Source organism: Sinocyclocheilus grahami, unplaced genomic scaffold, assembly GCF_001515645.1.
Source record: "Sinocyclocheilus grahami isolate Dianchi unplaced genomic scaffold, SAMN03320097.WGS_v1.1 scaffold435.1, whole genome shotgun sequence".
NCBI lineage: Eukaryota > Metazoa > Chordata > Actinopteri > Cypriniformes > Cyprinidae > Sinocyclocheilus > Sinocyclocheilus grahami.
In genome coordinates, this window is record NW_015505614.1 from 3158 (window position 1) to 11726 (window position 8569).

At 34.8% G+C, this 8569-nt stretch overlaps 1 long non-coding RNA gene across 1 annotated transcript; it reads right to left on the bottom strand.

Moving 5' to 3' along the window:
• Positions 1 to 5325: 5325 nt before the first annotated feature.
• On the bottom strand, positions 5326 to 7838 carry LOC107551833 (uncharacterized). Its single transcript, XR_001604812.1, has 10 exons — positions 7684 to 7838; positions 7391 to 7530; positions 7137 to 7325; positions 6996 to 7043; positions 6823 to 6906; positions 6558 to 6679; positions 6283 to 6333; positions 6000 to 6064; positions 5762 to 5873; positions 5326 to 5635 (listed from the first exon to the last, which is right to left on the bottom strand). It is a non-coding gene; the product is annotated as an uncharacterized lncRNA (long non-coding RNA).
• Between the last annotated feature and the right edge of the window lie 731 nt (positions 7839 to 8569).

Sequence of the window (8569 nt, forward strand, 5' to 3'; positions counted from 1 at the left end):
TGGATTCTGCAATGTTAAGATTAAAGCTTGCCCATTTGAAACATGTTTCTAACATGTGAAATTGAATGTTATTTGCAATGCAGAAAGACAGATGTTAATGTGTTAGGAGTTTTATTGTGCTAGGAGTTTAATGCTCATGAATTTATGTTAGCGCTTTTAAGCACAGAAAGCTTAGTTTTGATATTCTGTGAATAGAAACACTATGCTAGTGCTACTAAGCAAATGAAAAGAATGCAAGCCCACAAATGCTAAAAACCTTCTTTCTCTGTAAGAGAACGTTGGATTACGCAATGTTAAGATTAAAGCTTGCCCACTTGAAACATGTTTCTAACATGTGAACTGAAAGGTTATTTGCAATGCAGAAAGACAGATTTTAATGTTTTAGGAGTTTTATGCTCATGAACTTATGTTAGAGCTTCTAAGCACAGGAAGATTAGTTTTGAGCTTCTATGAATAGAAACACTATATTAGTTCAACTAAGCAAATGAAGAGAATGCAAGCCCACAAACGCAAAAAACTTTCTTTCTCTGTAAGAGAATGTTGGATTATGCAATGTTAAGATTAAAACTTGCCCACTTGAAACATGTTTCTAACATGTGAAATTGAATGTTATTTGCAATGCAGAAAGACAGATTTTAAAGTGTTAGGAGTTTTATGCTCATCAACTTATGTTCGATCTTCAAGATACAAGAAGCTTATTTTAGAGCTTCTTTGAACAGTAACAGTGAAATGAAAGGTTATTTGCAATGCAGAAAGACATATTTTAATGTGTTTGGAGTTTTATGCTCATGAACTTATGTTAAAGCTTCAAAGCACAGGTAGTTTAGCTTTGAGCTTGTGTGAATAGAAACACTAGGTTAGTTCAACTAAGCACAGTTAGTGTAGTTTTGAGCTTCTGTGAATAGAAACACTATGTTAGTTCAACTAAGCAAATTTAGAGAATGCAAGCCCACAAATGCTAAAAACCTTCTTTCTCTGTAAGAGAATGTTGGATTATGCATTGTTAGGTCTAAATCTTGCCCTCATGAAATATGTTTCTTATTTGCAATGCAGACAGACAGATTTTAATGTGTTAGGAGTTTTATGCTCATGGACATATGTTAGACCTTCAAAGCACAAGAAGCTTAGTTTAGAACTTCTGTAAATAGAAACACTACGTTAGTTCAACTAAGCAAATGAATAGAATCCAAGCCCACATATGCAAAAAACCTTCTTTCTCTGTAACAGAAAGTTGGATTATGCAATGTTAAGACTAAAGCTTGCCCACTTGAAATATGTTTCTAACATGAGAAATTAAATGTGATTTGCAATGCAGAAAGACAGATTTTAATATGTTAGGAGTTTAATGTTCATGAATTTATGTTAGAGCTTCTAAGCACAGGAAGCTTAGATTAGAGCTTCTGTGAACAGTAACACTATGTTCGTGCAACTAAGCAAATGAAGAGAATGCAAGCCCCAAAATGCTAAAAACCTTCTTTCTCTGTAAGAGAAAGTTGGATTATGCAATGTTAAGACTAAAGCTTGCCCACTTGAAATATGTTTCTAACATGAGAAATTAAATGTGATTTGCAATGCAGAAAGACAGATTTTAATATGTTAGGAGTTTAATGTTCATGAATTTATGTTAGAGCTTCTAAGCACAGGAAGCTTAGATTAGAGCTTCTGTGAACAGTAACACTATGTTCGTGCAACTAAGCAAATGAAGAGAATGCAAGCCCCAAAATGCTAAAAACCTTCTTTCTCAGTAAGAGAAAGCTTGATAATGCAATGTTAATATTAAATCTTGCCCATTTGAAATGTTTATATAATGTGAAATGAAATGTTATTTGCAATGCAGAAAGACAGATTTTAATGTGTTAGGAGTTTAGTGCTCATGAATTTATGTTAGCGCTTCTAAGCACAGGAAGCTTAGATTAGAGCTTCTGTGAACAGTAACACTATGTTCGTGCAACTAAGCAAAGGAAGAGAATGCAAGCCCCAAAATGCTAAAAACCTTCTTTCTCTGTAACAGAAAGGTGGATTATGCAATGTTAAGACTAAAGCTTGCCCACTTGAAATATGTTTCTAACATGAGAAATGAAATGTGATTTGCAATGCAGAAAGACAGATTTTAATGTGTTAGGAGTTTAGTGCTCATGAATTTATGTTAGCGCTTCTAAGCACAGGAAGCTTAGATTAGAGCTTCTGTGAACAGTAACACTATGTTAGTGTAACTAAGCAAATTAAGAGAATGCAAGCCCATTAATGCTAAAAAACATCTTTCTCTGTCAGAGAAAGTTTGTATTACGCAATGTTAAGATTAAAGCTTGCCCACTTGAAACATGTTTCTAACATGTGAAATTGAATGTTATTTGCAATGCAGAAAGACAGATTTTAATGTGTTGGAGTTTTATGCTCATGAATTTATGTTAGAGCTTCTAAGCACAGGAAGCTTAGTTTTGATCTTCTGTGAATAGAAACACTATGCTAGTGCAACTAAGCACAGGAAGCTTAGATTAGAGCTTCTGTGAACAGTAACACTATGTTAGTGCAACTAAGCAAATGAAGAGAATGCAAGCCCATTAATGCTAAAAAACATCTTTCTCTGTCAGAGAAAGTTTGTATTACGCAATGTTAAGATTGAAGCTTGCTCACTTGAAACATGTTTCTAACATGTGAAATGAAAGGTTATTTGCAATGCGGAAAGACAGATTTTAATGTGTTGGAGTTTTATGCTCATGAATTTATGTTAGAGCTTCTAAGCACAGGAAGCTTAGTTTTGAACTTCTGTGAATAGAAACACTATGCTAGTGCAACTAAGCAAATGAAGATAATGCAAGCCCACAAATGCAAAAAAACTCTTTCTCTGTAAGAGAAATTTGGATTATGCAATGTTAAGATTAAAGCTTGCACACTTAAAACATGTTTCTAACATGTGAAACGAAAGGTTATTTGCAATGCAGAAAGACAGATTTTAATGTGTTTGGAGTTTTATGCTCATGAACATGTTAGAGCTTCTAAGCACAGGAAGTTTAGTTTCTAGCTTCTGTGAATAGAAACTCTTTGTTTGCGCAACTAAGCAAATGAAGAGAATCCAAGCCCACACATGCTAAAAACCTTATTTCTTTGTAAAAAGAAAGGTGGATTATGCAATGTTAAGACTAAAGCTTGCCCACTTGAAACATGTTTGTAACATGTGACATGAAATGTTATCTGCAATGCAGAAAGACAGATTTTAATGTGTTAGGAGTTTAATGCTCATGCATTTATGTTAGAGCTTCTAAGCACAGGAAGCTTAGATTAGAGCTTCTGTGAATAGAAACACTATGTTTGTGCAACTAAGCAAATGAAGAGAATCCAAGCCCACACATGCTAAAAACCTTATTTCTTTGTAAAAAGAAAGGTGGATTATGCAATGTTAAGACTAAAGCTTGCCCACTTGAAACATGTTTGTAACATGTGACATGAAATGTTATCTGCAATGCAGAAAGACAGATTTTAATGTGTTAGGAGTTTAATGCTCATGCATTTATGTTAGAGCTTCTAAGCATAGGAAGTTTAGTTTTGAGCTTCTGTGAGTAGAAAACATTATGATAATGCAAATAAGCAAATGAAGATAATGCAAGCCCACAAATGCTAAAAACCTTCTTTCTCTGTAAGAGAAAGTTGGATTATGCAATGTTAAGATTAAAGCTTGCCCAGTTAATTTAACTTATTTACCTTCAAAATGCATAAACTTAATATTTCAAGTGTAATGAGCTCAAAATCATGATTAATCCTTTGAAAAAAATAGGTAATTTTCACAAATGTAGTCTTCTTGACTGTAAAATTCTAATACTGTGTTCAACCTTTAAGTGCAAGGTCTTTTTTCTTTTTTTAGCACACAACAAATGGCTTCAATTACAATTATTGACCATGGGAATAACTTTACTTATTTTTATTTGGGGAAAAAAACTTTTCAAAGTTGATAAATTAACTTTAATACATATACAAGTGTTTTTGTGACACTGGGTTGCACAGTTTTCACTCAACAGCCTTTTAATACATGCACGTACATTTGTGTAATAGGCTATACACTCACTCACAGGCATGAACACACATACACGCCACATGCTAAAATGCGTGAAAGAGTTCCTTACAGCCTCCTCCCAAATCTCATCAAAAATCATCCTAATCGCTTCATTTTGTCAAGTGGTGCTCGCTGCAGAGCCAAATGGGAGGGGCTAGACCTCTAGCTCCCCCTCACTGGATCTAGTGGGCGGGGCTCGAAGCGCTATCAAGCGCTCTCATGTGGCTGTTAATGTTATTGCCAGGTCAACCGTAATGGAAGTAAATGCTTGTTTTGATGCGCAAGATGCTGGCATAGATAATATTGTCTTATTTTACTCTAATATTTGTCATGATTATGATTGATTTTTTCATCATGGTCAGTATCGATTCTGAGACAAACGGCATTACGTAAATACTTTTTTTAAATAATGCTTTATTGTCAACAAATAGCATGTACAATTCCATATCCCACTGTATTACGTAAATACTTGATAAGAACATTACTCACATTATATATGTGTTTCTAACACCTTTTTAAACTTTGTATCTATGTAAACTTGTCATATTATTTTCTCCTTATTAGAATAGTTTCCTCACTTTTGAAGTTGCTTCGGATAAAAGCCTATGCTATATGATTATGTAAATTACTAGATTTAGCAGGCAATGTGAAAGCTTACTATCTGTGCACCCCTCTTTAATTTTTGGCCACCGCATTAACGTGTTTTTGAACTAAACTAAATCATCTTATTAATTGTAATAAATAATAATAATAATAAAGTTAGACTAATTTATGTAATATGCCCATTTTTGTATGTATATGTGAATGCATGAACTCCAACAGGCTGGTTGTAATTTTTTTTATTATATTGTAAATTTAAATGGAATATTGACTGTAATTTTAGATAGACTCAACCTTCATGCTCTAGTGAGGCATCCTCTCCAACATTTGGGATAAAATAGATGTAATTTAATAGTCACATACTCCACTGTCCTACAAGTGATGCACTGGATTTATTTGTTTCTATTAACCCAAATTAGCAAAATATGCATCTAAACATAAAATAAATCTTACATTTAGATAAAATGTCACAATAAGAATTCATAAAATAATATCATAAATATATTTCAAGAACACAACACTTCTTTCACACAAAATTTTAATGGTATAGCAAGATATAAAATAATAAATATAATAAATATATTTCAAGAACACACTTCTTTTCACACAAAATATTAATGAAATTTTACAAAACAAAAATCAATATTTACATTTTAGTAACAGTAAGACACTGGTAGATTCACAAATGAGGGTTGTGTAAACAAGACACACGGATATCTCTTTTGTCGCGTATTTCCTGCAAGAATAATTCCATGTCCTCTACTCTCTGAAAAGTGAAAAGGAAGGGAGCCCGAATTTGTTCTTCATCCCTTTCACCTTCATAAAACATGGTGTTTATGAACAAGTCTCGCATTGCGATAGCCAACAAGGCATCATCCTCCTTCATCCTTAAGATCTTTGGCAGTTCAATCTTCCCAGCAAACTGGTGTTGGTTCTCCTCCACCCACTTACAGGCCAGCTGAATGTTTTTTTTATCACCGCTGAGTCCTGTGTGCAATATAAGAATTCCAATAATAATGTAATTAATAAGTGTTGCTTATAAACACCTTTATGAAACAGGAAAGTTAAATACATAACCAAGTCAAGCAATACATAAACATTCCCTCTACATACATAGATTCCTGGTGTTGGGGTGATCTCCATGATTTCTGACTCCGGTGGAGTGACTTCCATGTCTTCTGGATTTGGTAGATCTTGTTCCTGGGTGACTAGTTGTTGGACTTGACTGTGGGAAGTGACAAACATAACAATATTTTAGACATACATTGCTTTATTTTTTTATATATTGCCTGCATACTGGAAATGCACAGTATGGAGGTTTTAATCTAAAGTATAATTATCAATATCATACCTTGTCAGAGGAAATGTCTGAATTAACTGATAGCACCACCACTTCCTGATTATAGGCATGTCAGACTGATAAAAGATAGCAATTGAAAATCTTAGTCATTTTTAAAAAAATTTTGTTGAAAGTGTTCTCCTAGTCCTTTTTGCTTTACAAATAACCATAAATTGATGCAAAATCAAATGGCTTTGAGAGCGTAACGAAGTGCATACTAAAAACCAAAACTATATTAACAAATGCGGTGTTTAGCACACAGACACAGCTGTACAGCAATTATAAAACCACCTACGATCAACATGAATACCCCGCAATCAATTCCTCCTAGCTGAAGAGGGGCACCCTGTTAATTATAGACAATATACAATTAGACCATATACAATTGGACCATATACAATAAATACATTACCATTACGTCCGGTGATTGTTTTTTGGTTTGTTTAAGTGCACTTGGTTTACTCAATTCACCCATAGTGGGTTATTTGTGACAACTGTGTACTGTATTCTTTCTTAACACTCCACTACAGATATGAAAAGTTCACAAGCAAAGAAGTTAAAAAGCTGTACCTCAAAATCTGTCAGTACAGACATGTTCCAATGGCTGGGAGAAATGTGATTGATACACACATAATCCAGTGCCCTGACTCCAATGAGGGAAGTAACATGAAGTCCTTGGTTGCAGCACCATCCTGTGAGATGAGAATTACGGTGAACCACAGTTATAATGATTAATATCCTGTATGATTATTGATTTTTTTCTTCCTTAATTCATATAGCAAAATAAGCAAATAATTAAAATGTGTGTTCGCCACATATGTTAAAGGATACTAACAGGTAAAGCTGGCCGAGGATCATTGTTATATGGAGGCAACCACGTGACCACCACATAACTGTTGACAGCAAACACATCTTTGCCCTGAAAAGTTAGAAACACAGTGCAGTGTGACATTACATATTTTTCATAACCCCTGAATTAATAAACACAACAAAAGCTATCAAACTGACCTGTGAAGCTGCAAGTACAGTGATGAGCTGAAAGCACTGATTAGCAATCTGGTAAAAAAAAAAAAGGATGAATATTAGTAAAGTTTCAGTCATATCAACCCTATGTCAACAGCAAAATAATGCCTATGAATGGACATTTACCGTTGCCTCTAACTCAAAGACCAAAAGTAACTTTTCTTTAATGTTTTGTGTTGTAGTATGTTCCGCATCATGAAGATGTGCTGAGAGGGGGTGAGGGTATTCAAAAAATAATTGTTCTTCCTCATGTCTGCAAATAATTGCTCAGTGCACTGGCTGTTAAGATGCCCTTCCAATGGTGAGTCTAAGAAACTATAAAACATAGTAAGGCACACATTATAAAAATAAGAACAGTAAAACACTAAATGTGTTCTTACCTGAAGTGATGCACGTAGTACAATACACAAATGAAGGGTGATGAGAATATGGTCATTGAAATTGTGAATTCCATTAGTCTATTCTTGATATCTGTACATCAGCCCACAGTCAGGACATGCCATGCAGTATGTAGAAAAGCCTAAAAAACGAAAGGAAAAGAAAAAAGTACAATATTGTTATTGCTTTCTATCATCTAGCAAGTCCATTGTGCACTGACCTCTACTTTGTTTTTAACATTAGTTAAATTGGTATGGCTAAGATGATATGGATGATATATTTTGACATGTTTCACCATCTACACCACCAGTATAGGTGACAAGTTTGGCATCTGCTGTTATGAGCAGTGGCTCAGTAAGTTGCCCGGCACACTCCACGCATGATAATTCTATTGGTATCAAATGCCTTGGAAGATCTTGCAAAGATTTGGAACCAGTGACCAAATGCTGGGGTAGTTGGGTAAGTGAACCATCCTACGAAGGCCTGCATCATCAGGAGGATATGCTTGTCCTTCATCTTCACCTGGCTTTGCTTTGGATACAGAATCTGTCTCTTGATTATTCACAACTGGATCTGGCCTGATATCACTCGCTTCAGTCATGAACAGATGTTGGTCAGTAAGATGCCATTTTGCAACTGATTTATGAAGACATGAATCAGAATCAGAATGAGCTTTATTGCCAGGTATGTTTACACATACGAGGAATTTGTTTTCGTGACAGAAGCTTCCACAGTGTAACAGAATGACAGTGACAGAACAAAAAACACAGATAATAAAAAAATAGAACAAGTAAATAAGGAATAAAAATATATAAATTGACAGTTGTATGTGCAGGTATATTACAATAGACAGTTTTTGTATGTACAGGTACTGAATATTATGTGCAAATTTGAGGTGTAGACTGAGTATGTGTGTTAGATAAATAAGTGTATGAGTGAATAAATAGTGTGTGTTCCACAGTTATTGTTAAGTGTTCATGAGATGGATTGCCTGAGGGAAGAAACTGTTCCTGTGTCTGGTCGTTCTGGTGCTCAGTGCTCTGTAGCATCGACCAGATGGCAACAGTTCAAAGAGGGAGTGTGCTGGATGTGAGGGGTCCAGAGTGATTTTGCCAGCCCTTTTGCTCACTGTGTAAAAGTACAGTTCTTGGAGAGAAGGGAGGGTTGTACCAATGATTCGC